We start from the raw sequence: 17,403 nt of genomic DNA, 5'->3' as shown, positions 1-17,403 counted from the left end.
TGTGTTTGAGTCAGTCGGTGAGTCTCTGTGTTTGAGTCAGTCAATGAGTCTCTATTTGAGTCAGTCGATGAGTCTCTGTGTTTGAGTCAGTCGATGAGATCCTGTGTTTGAGTCAGTCGATCAGTCTCTGTGTTTGAGTCAGTCGATGAGAGTCTGTGTTTGAGTCAGTCGATGAGATTCTGTGTTTGAGTCAGTCGATGAGTCTCTGTGTTTGAGTCAGTCGATGAGTTTCTCTGTGTTTGAGTCAGTCGATGAGATTCTGTGTTTGAGTCAGTCGATGAGTCTCTGTGTTTGAGTCAGTCGATGAGATTCTTTGTGATTGAGTCAGTCGATGAGAGTCTGTGTTTGAGTCAGTCGATGAGATTCTCTGTGATTGAGTCAGTCGATGAAATTCTCTGTGTTTGAGTCAGTCAGTCAGTCTCTGTGTTTGAGTCAGTCGATGCGATTCTGTGTTTGAGTCAGTCGGTGAGTCTCTGTGTTTGAGTCAGTCAATGAGTCTCTGTATTTGAGTCAGTCGATGAGTCTCTGTGTTTGAGTCAGTCGATGAGATTCTCTGAGTCAGTCGATGAGATCCTGTGTTTGAGTCAGTCGATCAGTCTCTGTGTTTGAGTCAGTCGATGAGTCTCTGTGTTTGAGTCAGTCGATGAGTTTCTCTGTGTTTGAGTCAGTCGATGAGATTCTGTGTTTGAGTCAGTCGATGAGTCTCTGTGTTTGAGTCAGTCGATGAGATTCTTTGTGATTGAGTCAGTCGATGAGATTCTGTGTTTGAGTCAGTCGATGAGATTCTGTGTTTGAGTCAGTCGATGAGAGTCTGTGTTTGAGTCAGTCGATGAGATTCTGTGTTTGAGTCAGTCGATGAGATTCTGTGTTTGAGTCAATCAATGGGTCTCTGTATTTGAGTCAGTCAGTCAGTCTCTGTGTTTGAGTCAGTCGATGCGATTCTGTGTTTGAGTCAGTCGGTGAGTCTCTGTGTTTGAGTCAGTCAATGAGTCTCTGTATTTGAGTCAGTCGATGAGTCTCTGTGTTTGAGTCAGTCGATGAGATCCTGTGTTTGAGTCAGTTGATCAGTCTCTGTGTTTGAGTCAGTCGATGAGAGTCTGTGTTTGAGTCAGTCGATGAGATTCTGTGTTTGAGTCAGTCGATGAGTCTCTGTGTTTGAGTCAGTCGATGAGTTTCTCTGTGTTTGAGTCAGTCGATGAGATTCTGTGTTTGAGTCAGTCGATGAGTCTCTGTGTTTGAGTCAGTCGATGAGATTCTTTGTGATTGAGTCAGTCGATGAGAGTCTGTGTTTGAGTCAGTCGATGAGATTCTCTGTGTTTGAGTCAGTCGATGAGTCTCTGTGTTTGAGTCAGTCGATGAGATTCTCTGTGTTTGAGTCAGTCGATGAGATTCTCTGTGTTTGAGTCAGTCGATGAGTCTCTGTGTTTGAGTCAGTCGATGAGATTCTGTGTTTGAGTCAGTCGATGGGTCTGTGTTTGAGTCAGTCGATGCGTCTCTGTGTTTGAGTCAGTCGATGAGATTCTGTGTTCGAGTCAGTCGATGAGATTCTGTGTTTGAATCAGTCGATGAGATTCTGTGTTTGAGTCAGTCGATGAGTCTCTGTGTTTGAGTCAGTCGATGAGTCTCTGTGTTTGAGTCAGTCGATGAGTCTCTGTGTTTGAGTCAGTCGATGAGTCTCTGTGTTTGAGTCAGTCGATGAGATTCTCTGTGTTTGAATCAGTCGATGAGATTCTGTGTTTGAATCAGTCGATGAGATTCTTTGTGTTTGAGTCAGTCGATGAGATTCTGTGTTTGAGTCAGTCGATGAGATTCTGTGTTTGAGTCAGTCGATGAGAGTCTGTGTTTGAGTCAGTCGATGAGATTCTGTGTTTGAGTCAGTCGATGAGATTCTGTGTTTGAGTCAATCAATGGGTCTCTGTATTTGAGTCAGTCAGTCAGTCTCTGTGTTTGAGTCAGTCAATGCGATTCTGTGTTTGAGTCAGTCAATGAGTCTCTGTATTTGAGTCAGTCGATGAGTCTCTGTGTTTGAGTCAGTCGATGAGATTCTCTGTTTGAGTCAGTCGATGAGATCCTGTGTTTGAGTCAGTCGATCAGTCTCTGTGTTTGAGTCAGTCCATGAGAGTCTGTGTTTGAGTCAGTCGATGAGATTCTGTGTTTGAGTCAGTCGATGAGTCTCTTTGTTTGAGTCAGTCGATGAGTTTCTCTGTGTTTGAGTCAGTCGATGAGATTCTGTGTTTGAGTCAGTCGATGAGTCTCTGTGTTTGAGTCAGTCGATGAGATTCTTTGTGATTGAGTCAGTCGATGAGAGTCTGTGTTTGAGTCAGTCGATGAGATTCTCTGTGTTTGAGTCAGTCGATGAGTCTCTGTGTTTGAGTCAGTCGATGAGATTCTCTGTGTTTGAGTCAGTCGATGAGATTCTCTGTGTTTGAGTCAGTCGATGAGTCTCTGTGTTTGAGTCAGTCGATGAGATTCTGTGTTTGAGTCAGTCGATGGGTCTGTGTTTGAGTCAGTCGATGAGTCTCTGTGTTTGAGTCAGTCGATGAGATTCTGTGTTCGAGTCAGTCGATGAGATTCTGTGTTTGAGTCAGTCGATGAGATTCTGTGTTTGAGTCAGTCGATGAGTCTCTGTGTTTGAGTCAGTCGATGAGTCTCTGTGTTTGAGTCAGTCGATGAGTCTCTGTGTTTGAGTCAGTCGATGAGATTCTCTGAGTTTGAATCAGTCGATGAGATTCTCTGTGTTTGAATCAGTCGATGAGATTCTGTGTTTGAGTCAGTCGATGAGATTCTCTGTGTTTGAGTCAGTCGATGAGAGTCTGTGTTTGAGTCAGTCGATGAGATTCTGTGTTTGAGTCAGTCGATGAGTCTCTGTGTTTGAGTCAGTCGATGAGATTCTCTGTGATTGAGTCAGTCGATGAGATTCTCTGTGTTTGAGTCAGTCGATGAGATTCTGTGTTTGAGTCAGTCGATGAGATTCTGTGTTTGAGTCAGTCGATGAGATTCTGTGTTTGAGTCAGTCGATGAGAGTCTGTGTTTGAGTCAGTCGATGAGATTCTGTGTTTGAGTCAGTCGATGAGATTCTGTGTTTGAGTCAGTCGATGAGAGTCTGTGTTTGAGTCAGTCGATGGGTCTCTGTGTTTGAGTCAATCAATGGGTCTCTGTATTTGAGTCAGTCAGTCAGTCTCTGTGTTTGAGTCAGTCGATGCGATTCTGTGTTTGAGTCAGTCGGTGAGTCTCTGTGTTTGAGTCAGTCAATGAGTCTCTGTATTTGAGTCAGTCGATGAGAGTCTGTGTTTGAGTCAGTCGATGAGATGCTCTGTTTGAGTCAGTCGATGAGATCCTGTGTTTGAGTCAGTCAATGAGATCCTGTGTTTGAGTCAGTCGATCAGTCTCTGTGTTTGAGTCAGTCGATGAGAGTCTGTGTTTGAGTCAGTCGATGAGATTCTCTGGGATTGAGTCAATCGATGAGTCTTTGTGTTTGAGTCAGTCGATGAGATTCTCTGTGATTGAGTCAGTCGATGAAATTCTCTGTGTTTGAGTCAGTCGATGAGTCTCTGTGTTTGAGTCAGTCGATGAGTCTCTGTGTTTGAGTCAGTCGATGAGATTCTCTGTGTTTGAGTCAGTCGATGAGATTCTGTGTATGAGTCAGTCGATCAGTCTCTGTGTTTGAGTCAGTCGATCAGTCTCTGTGTTTGAGTCAGTCGATGAGTCTCTGTGTTTGAGTCAGTCGATGAGATTCTCTGTGTTTGAGTCAGTCGATGAGATTCTCTGTGTTTGAGTCAGTCGATGAGATTCTGTGTTTGAGTCAGTCGATGAGTCTCTGTGTTTGAGTCAGTCGATGGGTCTGTGTTTGAGTCAGTCGATGAGATGCTCTGTTTGAGTCAGTCGATGAGATCCTGTGTTTGAGTCAGTCAATGAGATCCTGTGTTTGAGTCAGTCGATCAGTCTCTGTGTTTGAGTCAGTCGATGAGAGTCTGTGTTTGAGTCAGTCGATGAGATTCTCTGTGTTTGAGTCAGTCGATGAGATTCTGTGTTTGAGTTAGTCGATGGGTCTCTGTTTGAGTCAGTCGATGAGATTCTGTGTTTGAGTCAGTCGATGAGAGTCTGTGTTTGAGTCAGTTGATGAGATTCTGTGTTTGAGTCAGTCGATGAGAGTCTGTGTTTGAGTCAGTTGATGAGATTCTGTGTTTGAGTCAGTCGATGAGAGTCTGTGTTTGAGAGTCGATGAGATTCTGTGTTTGAGTCAGTTGATGAGATTCTGTGTTTGAGTTAGTTGATGAGACCCTCTGTATTTCAGTTAGTTGACCTGTCTCTGCATGTGAATTATTTGATGAAACTCTCTGTGTGCTTTTATTATATAACATTTTGCGCTGATCGGTGTACGTTGGTGAGTTCATGTTGCAGCTGAGGAATTATGTAGTTCTACTTATTTTAGGTTTTCAGAGTGAAATGCGCTCTCAACCATTTTTGGTTTGTTCATCCTCACTGCAGAAATTACAGAGCCCAGTTCCTAATATGGGATACACGTGTGCAACTGGTGTGATATCTGTGCCAGGTATTCATCAAGTTTCATCACTTCCCAGGGAACGCTCCTTTCGGAGAAAAGTCAATCTAAGTTAATTATCAAATGATGCATAAGGCAGCATCCAAGGAAACCCAGCACCCAGTTACTAGCTGGTAGGAGGTGCAGAAGCCTGAAGACAGATAATCAGCAATTCAGGAACAGCCTCTTCCCCCTGCTATCCGATTCCTAAATGGACATTGATCCCATAAACACTACCTCACATTTTAACATATATCTCACCGACCAGTTTTTTTCTTCTATATTATGTATTGCATTGAACTGCTTCTACTAAGTTAACAAATTTCATGACACATGCCGGTGATAATAAACCTGGTTCTGATTTTATATGCTACCTTGAGATGGTTTTAGATAGATCAGGTTATCCTGGGAGTGATCATCTTTGATTCATATATACTATGCACAACTGAAGGCCACTGGAGAGTATGGAGGAAAGTTATAATTAACCTTCTAATCCCATGTCCCACCTCGCCTGCAAATGCAAACCCCCCTTCAACAACAGTCCAGCCCAGGTTCGAAACTCCTGACACCAACCCCCACCTCCTCAATCAGCCGACATACTAAAAATCCAACCCATGTCTGAACCACACCCTCACACACTTACTACAATCATCTAAAGCCCTCAAAGCCTCAGACATCTCCCAGACAGCCTCCCCACAACTCTCATGCCAGAAGCTAACCTCATACTCTGCTTCTACTCTCCCACTCACCCTGATTGTCAGTCCACCTTCCTAAATTCCTGCCATTTACCTGACCTCTGGCCCAACCCCAGGCTTCAGTTTGGCCCATGACCACCAGTCCTTCCTCTGCCCAGCACCACTCCCCAACCAAACCTGTCAACACTGCTGTGCCCACCACGGCTGCCACTGAATCTCACACGGTGGTCCATAACTGGAGAGGATAGAGTATAGAACACCAGAGCACAGTACAGGTGCATCAACCCACAATATTGTGCTAACCCTTTATCCTGCTCAAAGATCAATCTAACACTTCCCTCACACATAACCCTCCCTATTCTTTTCATCCAAATACCTATCTAAGAATCTCTTAAATGCCCCCGGTGTATCTGCCTCTACCAACATCTTTGGCAGCACAATCCACGCATCTACCACTCTGTGTAAAAAGGCCTACCTGAGACGTCCCACCTATACTTTCTTCCAATCATGTTACAGTTATGCTCCTTTGTGTTAGCTATTTCTCTCCTTGTAAAAAGTCTCTGTCCACTCTGCCTATGCATTTTATCATCTTGTACACTTCTATCGAGTCACCTTTCACCCTTCCCTCCAAAGGGAAAAGTCCTAATTCAGTCACCCTATCCTCATAAGACATGCTCTCTGATCCAAGCAGCATCCTGGTAAATCTCCTCTGCATCGTATTTAAAGCTTCCACATCCTTCCTATAATGAGGCAACTAAACACAATACTTCAAGTGTGGTCTAACCAGAGGTTTATAGATCTGCAACATTTCCTCAGGGCTGTTGAACTCAATCCTTCTACTAATGAAGGCCAACACACCGTATGCCTTCGTACCCATCCCATCAGCTTGAACGGCAACTCTGAGGGATCTGTGGATGTGTTGCTAAGACCCCTGTCATTTGCCTTCAAGTTCAAGGTGAATCACTTCACACTTTTCTGGATTGAACTCCATCTGCTACTTCTCAGCCCAGCTCTGGATCTTATTACTGTCCCATTGTAACAGTAGCTTAGCTGTTAGTGCAATGCTATTACAGCTTGAGGCATTGGGGCTTCGAGTTCTTTTCTGCCTTTGCCTTTACGCAGTTTGCATGTTCTCCCCATGATCATGTGGATTTCTTCCCACAGTCTAAAGATGTACGGGTTAGTAGGTTGATTGGTCATTGTAAATTGTCCTGTGATTAGGTTCGTGTTAAATAGGTGGTTTGCTGGGCAGCGTGCCTCTTGAGCTGGGAAGATCTGTTCTGCATTGTATATCTAAATTAAATAAAATGAAATGAACCATTCTGGCAAGCTAATGTATAGTGATGTGATATGCAGGTAGATTGGGAACATTAAGTTGATGCTGGATCCCGAGAAAGAATTTATGAAATGTCTCAGAAATAGCTTTTTGGATCAGCTTGTGGTTGAGCCCATTAGGGGAATCAGTAATTCTGTATTGGGTAGTACAAACAAGCGGGATGAACTCAGCAGGTCTTGATTTGACCACTGGATCTGCAGTGTACTTAGTATTTACTGTTCTGTATTGGGTGATGTATAATGAACTGGATTTGATTGGGGAGCTTAAGGTAAAGGAACCCTTAGGAGGCAGTGATCATAATATCATAGAATTCACCCTGCAGTTTGAGAGGGAGAAACAAAGAAACATAGAGGACATACAGCACAATACAGGCCCTTCGGCCCACAAAGCTGTGCCGCACATGTTCCTACCTTAGAACTACCTAGGCTTTATCCATAGCCCTCTATTTTTCTAAGCTCCATGTACCCATCCAGGAGTCTCTTATAAGACCCTATCATTTCCGCCTCCACCACTGCCACTGGCAGCCCATTCCACACACTCATTGCTCTCTGCATAAAAATACTTATCCCTGACATCTCCTCTGTACCTACTTCCAAGCACCTTAAAACTCTGCCGTCTCATGCTAGCCATTTCAGCCCTGGGGAAAAGCCTCTGACTATCCACACGATCAATGCCTCTCATTATCTTGTACACCTCTATCAGGTCACCTCTCATCCTTTGTCGCTCCAAGGAGAAAAGGCCAGGTTCACTCAATCTGTTCTCATAAGGCATGCTCCCCAATCCAGGCAACATCCTTGTAAATCTTCTATGCACCCTTTCTATGGTTTCCACGTTCTTCCTGTAGTGAGGCGACCGGAACTGAGCACAGTACTCCAAGTGGGGTCTGACCAGGGTCCTATATAGCTTCAACATTACCTCTCGGTTCTTAAACTCAATCCCACGAATTATGAAGGCCAATGCACAGTATGCCTTCTTAACCTCAGAGTCAATCTGTACAGCAGCTTTGAGTATCCTATGGACTCAGACCCCAAGATCCCTCCGATCCTCCACACTGCCAAGAATCTTACCATTAATGCTATATTCTGCCATCATATTTGATCTACCAAAATGAACCACCTCACACTCATCTGGGTTGAACTCCATCTGCCACTTCTCAGCCCAGATTTGCATCCTATCAATGTCCCACTGTAACCTCTGACAGCCCTCCGCACTATCCACAACACCCCCAACCTTTGGGTCATCAGCAAATTTACTAACCCATCCCTCCACTTCCTCATCCAGGTCATTTATAAAAATCACAATGAGTGAGGGTCCCAGAACAGATCCCTGAGGTACACCACTGGGACCTCCATGCAGAATATGACCCGTCTACAATCACTTCTGTGGGCAAACCAGTTCTGGATCCACAAAGCAATGTCCCCTTGGATCCCATGCCTCCTTACTTTCTCAATAAGCCTTGCATGGGGTACTTTATCAAATGCCTTGCTGAAATCCATATACACTACATCTATGGCTCTACCTTCATTGATGTGTTTAGTCAAATGTAAAGGGAATTGCAGAGGTATGAGAGAGGAGCTGGCCAAAGTTGATGTAAAGGGGACACTAGAAGGGATGACGACAGAGCAGTAATGGCTGGAGTTTCTGGGAGCAATTTGGAAGGCACAGGATAGATGCATCCCAAACAACAGGAAGTATTCTAAAGGCAGGATAACGCAACTGTGGCTGACAAGGGAAGTCAAAGCCAACATAAAGCAAAAGAGGACATACAATAGAACAAATATTCATGGAAAGTCAGAAGACTGGGAAATTTTTAAAAACCAACAGAAGTTAGCTGAAAAAACAACATGAGGGAAATGATTAAATATGAAGTAAGCTAGCCAATAATATCAACGTTGATACCAAAAGTTTTTTTCAGATATTTAAGGAGTAAAAGAGAGGCAAGAGTAGATGTTGTACCTTTGGAGCGATATTAATGGGGGGAAAGGAAATGGCAGTTGAGCTGAATAAGTATTTTGCATCAGTCATCACTGTGAAAGGCACACATTGTATGGTGGAAATCTGCGAGTGTCAAGGGGTAGATGTGAGTGAAGTTGCTATTCCTAGGGAGATGGTGCTTGGGAAACTGAATGGTCTGTAGATAAGTTACCTGAATCAGATGGTCTGCACTCCTAGGGTTCTAAAAGAGGTAGCTGAAGAGATTATGGAGACATTAGTAATGATCTTTAAAGAATCACTAGGTTCTGGCATGGTTCCGGAGGACCAGAAAATTGCAAATGTCACTCAACTCTTCAAGAAGAGAGGGAGGCAGAATAAAGGAAATTATAGGCCAGTCAGTCTGACTTCCGTGGTTGGGAAGATGTTGGAGTGATTGTTAAGGTTGAGGTTTCAGGGTGCTTGGAAGCACATGACAAAATGGCCGATGTCCAATCCTGATGAAGGGTCTCAACCCAAAACATCAACTGTACCCTTTTCCATAGATGTTGCCTGGCCTGCTGAGCTCCTCCAGCATTTTATGTGTGTTGTAAAGTCAGCAAGGCTTGTTTGAGGGGAAATTTTGGTAGAAGGAATAAAAACATAGACTATGTTCTAAATGGAGAGGTGCAAAGAGATTTGGGAGTAGTCGTGCAAAATTCCCTGAAGGTTAAATTGCAGGTTGAATCTGTGATGAGGAAGGTAAATGCAATGTTAACATTCATTTCGAGAGGGCTAGAATATAAAAGCAAGGATGTAATGTCAAGGCTTTATAAGGCACTGGTGAGGCCTCAATTGGAGTGTTGTGAACAGTTTTGGGCCTCTTATCTAAGAAAGGATATGCTGACATTGGAGAGGGTTCAGAGGAGGTTCAGAAGAATGATTCCAGGAAGGAAAGGTTTACCATATAAACAGCAATTGAAGGTTCTGGGCCTGTACTGACTGGAATTTAGAAGAATGAGTTGAGATCGCATTGAAACCTATCGTATGTTCAAAGGCCTAGATAGAGTGGATGAGGAGAGGATGTTTCCTTTAGTGGGGGAGTCTAGGTCCAGAGGGCACAGCCTCAAAATAGATGGAGATGAGGAGAAATTTCTTTAGCCAGAGGGTGGTGAATCTGTGGAATTCGTTGCCACAGGAAGCTGTGGAGACTATGTCAGTGGATGCACCTAAGATGGAGATTAAAAGGTTCTTGATTAGTCAGGGCGTGTTAGGTTAAGGGGAAAAGGCAGGAGAATGGGGTTGAGAGGGACATGGAGTAGACTGGATGGGCTGAGTGGCCTGATTCTGCTTCTATGTCTTCTGGTCATATGGTTGTATGGTCGGCCATCGTGAACTATAATATCCAGGTCATTGTTTCTAATTATTTCACTGTAGTGCTTTGTGTGGTGATCTTAGTGTTAATAAGAAAGTGGTTCATTTATATTAGCATGTCAGAGCGAGGGTTCAGTTCCATACATTTCTCATCTTCTTGACCTACTGTACATTGTGCATTTATATCAGGATGTTCCCTTTGACTGAACATCTTTATCATTGATATCAATGTGTCCTTGTGCTGTAATGTGGGAGCTAATATTATTCGTTGTAACATGTCACTTTATGTGATGGTAATACCAGTGTATGTGTTGCACGTTATAGTATTCTAACACCATTAGTATCAGAACTTAAATTATATTAATAGTACTGTGTCACTTTGTGTGTGATTACATCTATGTCATTAGTGCATGTGATTATATCATTACTATTAATGCCGGTGTGTACTGGCATTGCAGGCTATGCCAGTAAAATTATTGCTATGTCATTGTGTTTGCAAATATCATTACCGTAACCTTTCACAATGTTAGTGGTAATACCATTACTATTCAGGTGTCACTGCATGTACTGATAACTACAGTTCAAAAGTCACCATGTCTGATGTCACTACCATTATTGTATCACTAGTATTTGTGTTGAGTGTGTGTGTCTCTCTCTCTCGCTATACAGTCATTAATCTGACAATTTATGTTCTCCTCCCAGTTATCCCAGTACTCTTAGTTTGGTGATCTGTTTTTTAATATCATTATTAGTATTCTGCCACTAAAATCATCTGCACTCAATTATGTTCCAGACACTCTTGAACTTCCAGCTTGTTGCTAGTGTCTTTCACAGTGAAGAGTGATGCAAAATACTTGTTCAATTTGTCTGCCATTTCCTTGTCCCCCATTACTACCCCTCCATTTTCCAGTGGCCCAATATCTACTCTCACCTCTCTTTTACACATTATAGATCTGAAAAAGTGTTTGGTATCCTCTTTGATATTATTGGTTAGCTTACCTTCATATTTCATCTTTTCCCTCCTTATGACTTTTTTAGTTGCCTTCTGTTGGTTTTTAAAAGCTTCCCAATCCTCCAACTCCCCACTAATTTTTGCTCTATTATATGCCCCCTCTTTTGCTTTCATTTTGGCTTTGACTTCCCTTGTCGGCTAGATTGTGTCATCCTGCCTTTAGAATACTTCTTTTTCTTTGGGATGCATCTTTCCTGTGATTTCTTAAATGCTCCCATAAATTTCAGCCATTGCTGCTCTGCCATTATCCCTGCTAGTGTTTCCTTTCAATCAGCTCCTCTCTCATGCCACTGTATTTTTTTTTACTCCTCTGTAATAATGATACATCTGATTTTAGCTTCTCCCTCTCAAGTTGCAGGGTGATTTCTAACATTATGATCACTGCCTCCTAAAGGTTCCCTTACCTTCATCTCCCTAATCAAATCCACTTCATTACACAACACCCAATCCAGAATAGTTGATACCCTAGTGGGCTCAACCACAAGCTGCTTTAAAAAGCCATCTCATAGGCACTCAACAAACTCTCTCTCTTGGGATCCCACATCAGCACCAAATTGATTTTCCCAATCTACCTGCATATTGAATCCCCTGTGTCTATCGTAACATTGCCTTTTTGACATGCATTTTCTATGTCCCATTCTAATTAGTAGTCCATGTTCTGGCTATTGTTCGGAGGCCTGTGTATAATATATCAGGGTCATTTTTACCCTTGCAGTTCCTTAACTCTACTCACAAGATTCTACGTCTTTCGATCCTATGTCACCTCTTTCTCAGGATTTGATTTAATTTTTTACCAACAGAGTCACCCCACCCCTCTGCCTACCTGCCTGTCCTTTCAATAAAATGTGTATTTGTGGATGTTAAGCTCCCAACCATAATCTTCTTTCATCCACGACTCAGTGATCCCCACAAAGTCATCCCCGCCAATCTCTGTCTTCGCTACAAGATCTGTATACCAGGTGCATTCAGATATACTACCTTCAGTCCTGTATTCATCAGAGTATTTGAATTTATTCCGTCTTACGCTGTTGCTGCCTGTGTTGCTGTGTGTCCTGTGTTTGCTGCACGTTGTGAGCAGGCTGTTTGTGCTGAAGAGTGTGGTGACTCTTGCAGGCTGCCCCCAGCGCACCCTTGGGTGTGTTGGTTTTTAACACAAATGACACATTTCACTGTGTGTCTCAATGTACTGTGAGAAATAAATCAGAAGCTGATTCTACCATTAGAGTGTTCATCTGTGTGTGCTGGTATTGTTAATATCAATGTGACAGGTGACCATTGAATATCAGTTTTTATTGTTAAAGCATACTTATGTATTCACCTTGGTGATGCTAAAATAGCTGCCTGTGCCTTTAAAAGAAAATGGTGATGTCAGTTTGCACGGGTGGAGCAGAACAAAGAGTTGCCATGATCTAGAAAGGATGACATTCAAATACTTTCCCCAGGTTTGGTGAGGAAAGATTTTCACGAGTAAAATTGATTGATGCTGGAATAGCGTGATTGTGAAGTTCTTTAATCGGCCAACTAGCATGAGCAAAGAGGTCTAGCGTATATGTATTGGGAAGTTAAGCACGTGTGTGCCAAAAGTGAGTCTGTCTCTTAGTTAAGATGAGATGTATTCATCCATATTTTTGATGTTGTGTGTAAGGTACAGGGTTGGTGGGATTCTAACGTCGTTTGTATTGGGTTTTTTTTTAGAATTGCCACTACTGTATTGGTTTTGGAAATTTTGTTTTAGTTATTTTCATTCCATATATGTAACAAGGGTGTGGTCTGAAGTTAAACTAAGATTGTAATAGTGGGAACTGATTTTAATTTATTTTGTCCTTTTTTATTTTGATACCCTCTTTCTGCAATAAAACATCTAAAACCGATAAAGGAATTTAAGACCCAATAAAGTAGAAACATAGAAACATAGAAAATAGGTGCAGGAGTAGACCATTCAGCCTTTCGAGCCTGCACCGCCATTCAGTATGATCATGGCTGATCATCCAACTCAGAACCCTGTACCTGCTTTCTCTCCATACCCCCGATCCCTTTAGCCACAAGGGCTATATCTAACTTCCTCTTAAATATAGCCAATGAACCGGCCTCAACTGTTTCCTGTGGCAGAGAATTCCACAGATTCACCACTCTCTGTGTGAAGAAGTTTTTCCTCATCTCGGTCCTAAAAGGCTTCCCCTTTATCCTTAAACTGTGACCCTTGCATTGGAGTCAGTGTTTCGACCCCGTCCCTTCTATGAAATTTGCCACCATTTAAAAACTTTTCCATTTTAGGGTTGGGTAGGATGCAGAAAAAGATTCAGTAAAGAGCCGTCAATCTGTCAAACAAACTCCTCACTGATACTTAAACCTGTCAAAATGTATTGAAGAATTTCTCTGATGTCCAATGCCATTCAAAGATTATCAAAATATCCTACTAACAAAGTTAAAATTTGACTTTCTTCGAAAATTATTTGAAACAACAGACCATACCAGGAATTTTAAAATACAATCAGAATAAAAATATACAAAGTAAAACAAGTGAAATAAATGTAAGAGATGTGAAACTTCTTGTTATCCCCGGCTATGCTTGATCTGCACCTGGCCCAGTTTGTTTGGCAAGTCTCCTTGCCCAGATACTGGGAAATTGCAATGTCTCAACAAGGCAGCATCCACCTTTAAGGACTCCGGTCAGCCAGGTCATGCCCCTTCGCTTTGCTGCCATCAAGGAGGACATACAGGAGCCTGAAGACTCAAATTTTCAGAAACAGCTTCTTGCTTTCCACCATCAATCAGAGTTCTGAAAGGCCAATGAACCCATGAACACTCCCTCAATACTTGTTTCCTCTCTTTATGCACTACACACTCACACACACACACACACTCACACACTCTCACACATACACACATACTCACACACACTCACACACACACACTCACTCACACACACACACTCACACACACACACACTCTCACACACACACTCACACACACACACACACACACACACACACACACGTGTGTATATATAGTAATTTTGAAATTTATAGTTTTTCATTATTATGTATTACACGGTACTGCCACAAAACAACAGATTTCATGACCTATACCGGTGATATTAAGCCTTATTCTGATTCTGACTCTGTCCCGCCTGAATCCACTGTTGGAGTTCATTCATGAAGTGTACCAGCTAACAGCTCCTGCAAGGTATTGCTGTCAGCTGATTACACACACAACTGATCATAAGACAAAGGAACAGAATTAGGCCATTTGGCCCATCGAATCTGCTTCATCATTCCATCATGGGTGATTTATTATCCCTCTGAAACCCATTCTCCTGCTTTCTCCCATAGCCTTTGACACCCTTACTAATTAAGAGCCTCTACTTTAAAGATATTCAATGACTTGTCTTCCACAGATGTCTCTGGCAACAAGTTCCACAGACTCACCACCCTCTGGCTAAAGAAGTTCCTCCTCATCGCTTCTATTCTGAGGTTGTGCTGACATGGTCCGAGACTCCCCCACTATAGGAAACATCCTCTCCGCGTCCACTCTATCAATATTCGGCAGGTTTTAATTGGTTCCCCACAAACTCTGGGCCTTTGCAACACGATTCCTGTCAATGGCACAGAGCAAGTATGGAGAAGCATCGTATTACACACACAGAATGCTGGAGGAGCTCAGCAATACACACAGAATGCTGGGAAGGGGGAGAGAACCAGAGGGAAATGATGGGCGGGTAAGGAGAGAGGGAAATGGAAATCGGAAATGGTGAAGAGGGCTGAGGGCGGCCATTACCAGAAATTTGAGAAACCACTGTTCATGCCATCAGGCTGGAGGCTACCCAGACAGAATATGAAGTGTTGCTCTTCCAACCTGAGAGTGGCCTCATCGCGGTAGTAGAGGCAATGGTGAGGCTCATCGTGGTAGTAGAGGCAATGGTGAGGCACATCGTGGTGATAGAGGCAATGGTGAGGCACATCGCGGTAGTAGAGGCAATGGTGAGTCACGCACATCGTGGTGGTAGAGGCAATGGTGAGTCACGCACATTGTGGTAGTAGAGGCAATGGTGAGGCACATCGTGGTAGTAGAGGCAATGGTGAGGCTCATTGTGGTAGTAGAGGCAATGGTGAGGCTCATCGTGGTAGTAGAGGCAATGGTGAGTCACGCACATTGTGGTAGTAGAGGCAATGGTGAGGCACATCGTGGTGATAGAGGCAATGGTGAGGCACATCGTGGTAGTAGAGGCAATGGTGAGGCTCATTGTGGTAGTAGAGGCAATGGTGAGGCTCATTGTGGTAGTAGAGGCAATGGTGAGGCTCATTGTGGTGATAGAGGCAATGGTGAGGCTCATTGTGGTAGTAGAGGCAATGGTGAGGCTCATCGTGGTGATAGAGGCAATGGTGAGTCACGCACATCGTGGTAGTAGAGGCAATGGTGAGTCACGCTCATCGTGGTAGTAGAGGCAATGGTGAGGCTCATCGTGGTGGTAGAGGCAATGGTGAGTCACGCACATCGTGGTAGTAGAGGCAATGGTGAGTCACGCTCATCGTGGTAGTAGAGGCAATGGTGAGTCACGCTCATCGTGGTAGTAGAGGCAATGGTGAGGCTCATTGTGGTGATAGAGGCAATGGTGAGCCTCATTGTGGTGATAGAGGCAATGGTGAGGCTCATCGTGGTGGTAGAGGAAGCCATGGATCTGCATTTTAACGATCACTGTCCTGTATAAATTACCAGTATTGTGTTGCTAAATGAGTGCAGTCAATGTGTTTATGAGGTGTCAGAGCACACACCTTCAAAGCTTTTGTCATGAACATTGCTGTAAACTTGCTTTCCCATCAGTGTATTCCGCAAATGTCCCTGGTTCCCTTCAGTAATGACATTTTTTATCTGAGCCTACTCTAGTTATGCTCACCATCAACCCAACTGGAGTACATGCATTTTGGGACAGCTTGGCCTTCGCTCCATCCACAAAAAACAGAATTTCCTGGCGGCCAGCCATTCTCGTTCCCCTCGCCACTCCCCTTCCAGCATGGTGGTCCACGGCCTCCTCTACTGCCACAGTGGTTGGAGTGCCACTGTCAGGTTGGAGGGACAACACCTCATATTCTGTCCGGGTAGCCTCCAACCCGATGGAATGAACATCAATTTCTCTCAATTTCAGTAATGTTTCTGCTCCTTTCCATCTTCTCCCATTCCCCATTCTGGCTCCCCTCTTACCTCTACTCTTCTTCTGCTGCCCACCACCTCTTCCTGGTGTCCCTCTCCTTCCTCCTCTCCCATGGTGCTCTCTACTCTCCTATTTACGATGTTAGTATGTCCTACGAACCATAACATTTTGGACTGTGGGAGAAAACTCACCCATTCCATGGGGAGGACGTACAGACTCCTTGCAGATGACGTTGGAATGGAACTCTGAACTCCAGCGGCCCGATCTGTAATAGTGTCACAGTAACCACTACACTGCTGTGGTATGTTTCAAAATAATGTTTAACATTTTAAAATAATGTTTCTCATTTAGATTTTTTAAGATATTGTTGAAATGGATTTAATTTTAAAAATTGTAACAGATAACTAAAAATGTAATAAATGTTATTATAGATAATTAAAACTATTGAAACCAAACAAAATGAGCTAGCAAGCTCATTGTGGGTCCTGAGCCTCTGCACCACTGTTGGGCTCACTGGTGTTTACCGTCAGAGGGAGAGGTTAGTGCGTCTGACCTTCAGCTTCTATTGGGCTTCCATCTTTGGCCAAGCAGGCGTGGATGTCAAATGAGTGTTGGAGGCAGACGCTCACAACAGTCAAGTGCCTAGACTAGGAAAGTTACAGGTGAAGTGTTGGTAAATGGGATTAGTATGTATGTATGTAATTAGTTTTGCTACAACAAGTGTATGGGACATTGGAAAAAATGTTGAATTTCCCCATGGGGATGAATAAAGTATCTATCTATCTATCTATCTAGTTCTGATAGGCAGCATGAAGAGGGTGGGCTGAAGGGCCTGTGTCTGTGCTGTACGATTCTATGAGAAGATCTGACAGGCAGCATGATAGCACAGCGATTTGTGTAACACTATTACTGAGACAGTTCTGCCACTGTCCGTAAGGAATTTTGTACTTTCTCCCCTTGAGCCTGTGAGTTTCCTCCGGGTGTTCCGGAAGAAATTCTAAAGTTAGCAGGTTAATTGGTCACGTGGATAATTGGGGGTGTGGCCTCCTCGACAGGCCAGAGGGTCAGTTACCAAGTTATATCTCTAAATAAATTAAAATAAAACTCCATAGCATGCTGAGATAGTGTTTACCAGTGTAGGCTTCTGTCAGTCAGTGCTTGGGGATATGTTTATTTACAAATGTACCAGCTGGCGTGTGTATAATTAGAGATATGCCCAGATATTGCACCTCAGGAGATGAGCTTTTCCACACCTCACTGGAAGTGGGGGCATTCACAGGATACCCGTACTCTGCTGCACGGACATTCATCAAGAGCGGAGGACACGTGCGGGAATACTGCGTGAAGCATCCCAGCCTGGATGAGGCACTGGGTCATTCCACCACA

General features: G+C 43.5%; 1 protein-coding gene across 2 annotated transcripts in view; it reads left to right on the top strand.

The window, feature by feature from the left end:
• Positions 1–17,403, top strand: part of LOC140716355 (hepatocyte nuclear factor 3-alpha-like) — a 51,832-nt gene that overhangs the window by 24,985 nt on the left and 9,444 nt on the right. Inside the window, exon 1 of one of the 2 annotated variants that reach the window (XM_073029007.1) lies at positions 15,965–16,318. The exons of the other annotated variant lie outside the window; for it this stretch is intronic. The gene's annotated coding sequence lies outside the window, so the exon portion shown is untranslated. Of the gene's footprint in view, positions 1–15,964; positions 16,319–17,403 lie in introns of those variants that run through there. 2 annotated transcript variants of the gene reach the window in all.

Source organism: Hemitrygon akajei, chromosome 25 (assembly GCF_048418815.1).
Source record: "Hemitrygon akajei chromosome 25, sHemAka1.3, whole genome shotgun sequence".
In the NCBI taxonomy this organism is placed as follows: Eukaryota; Metazoa; Chordata; class Chondrichthyes; order Myliobatiformes; family Dasyatidae; genus Hemitrygon; species Hemitrygon akajei.
This window is presented reverse-complemented; position numbering and strand designations above follow the sequence as displayed.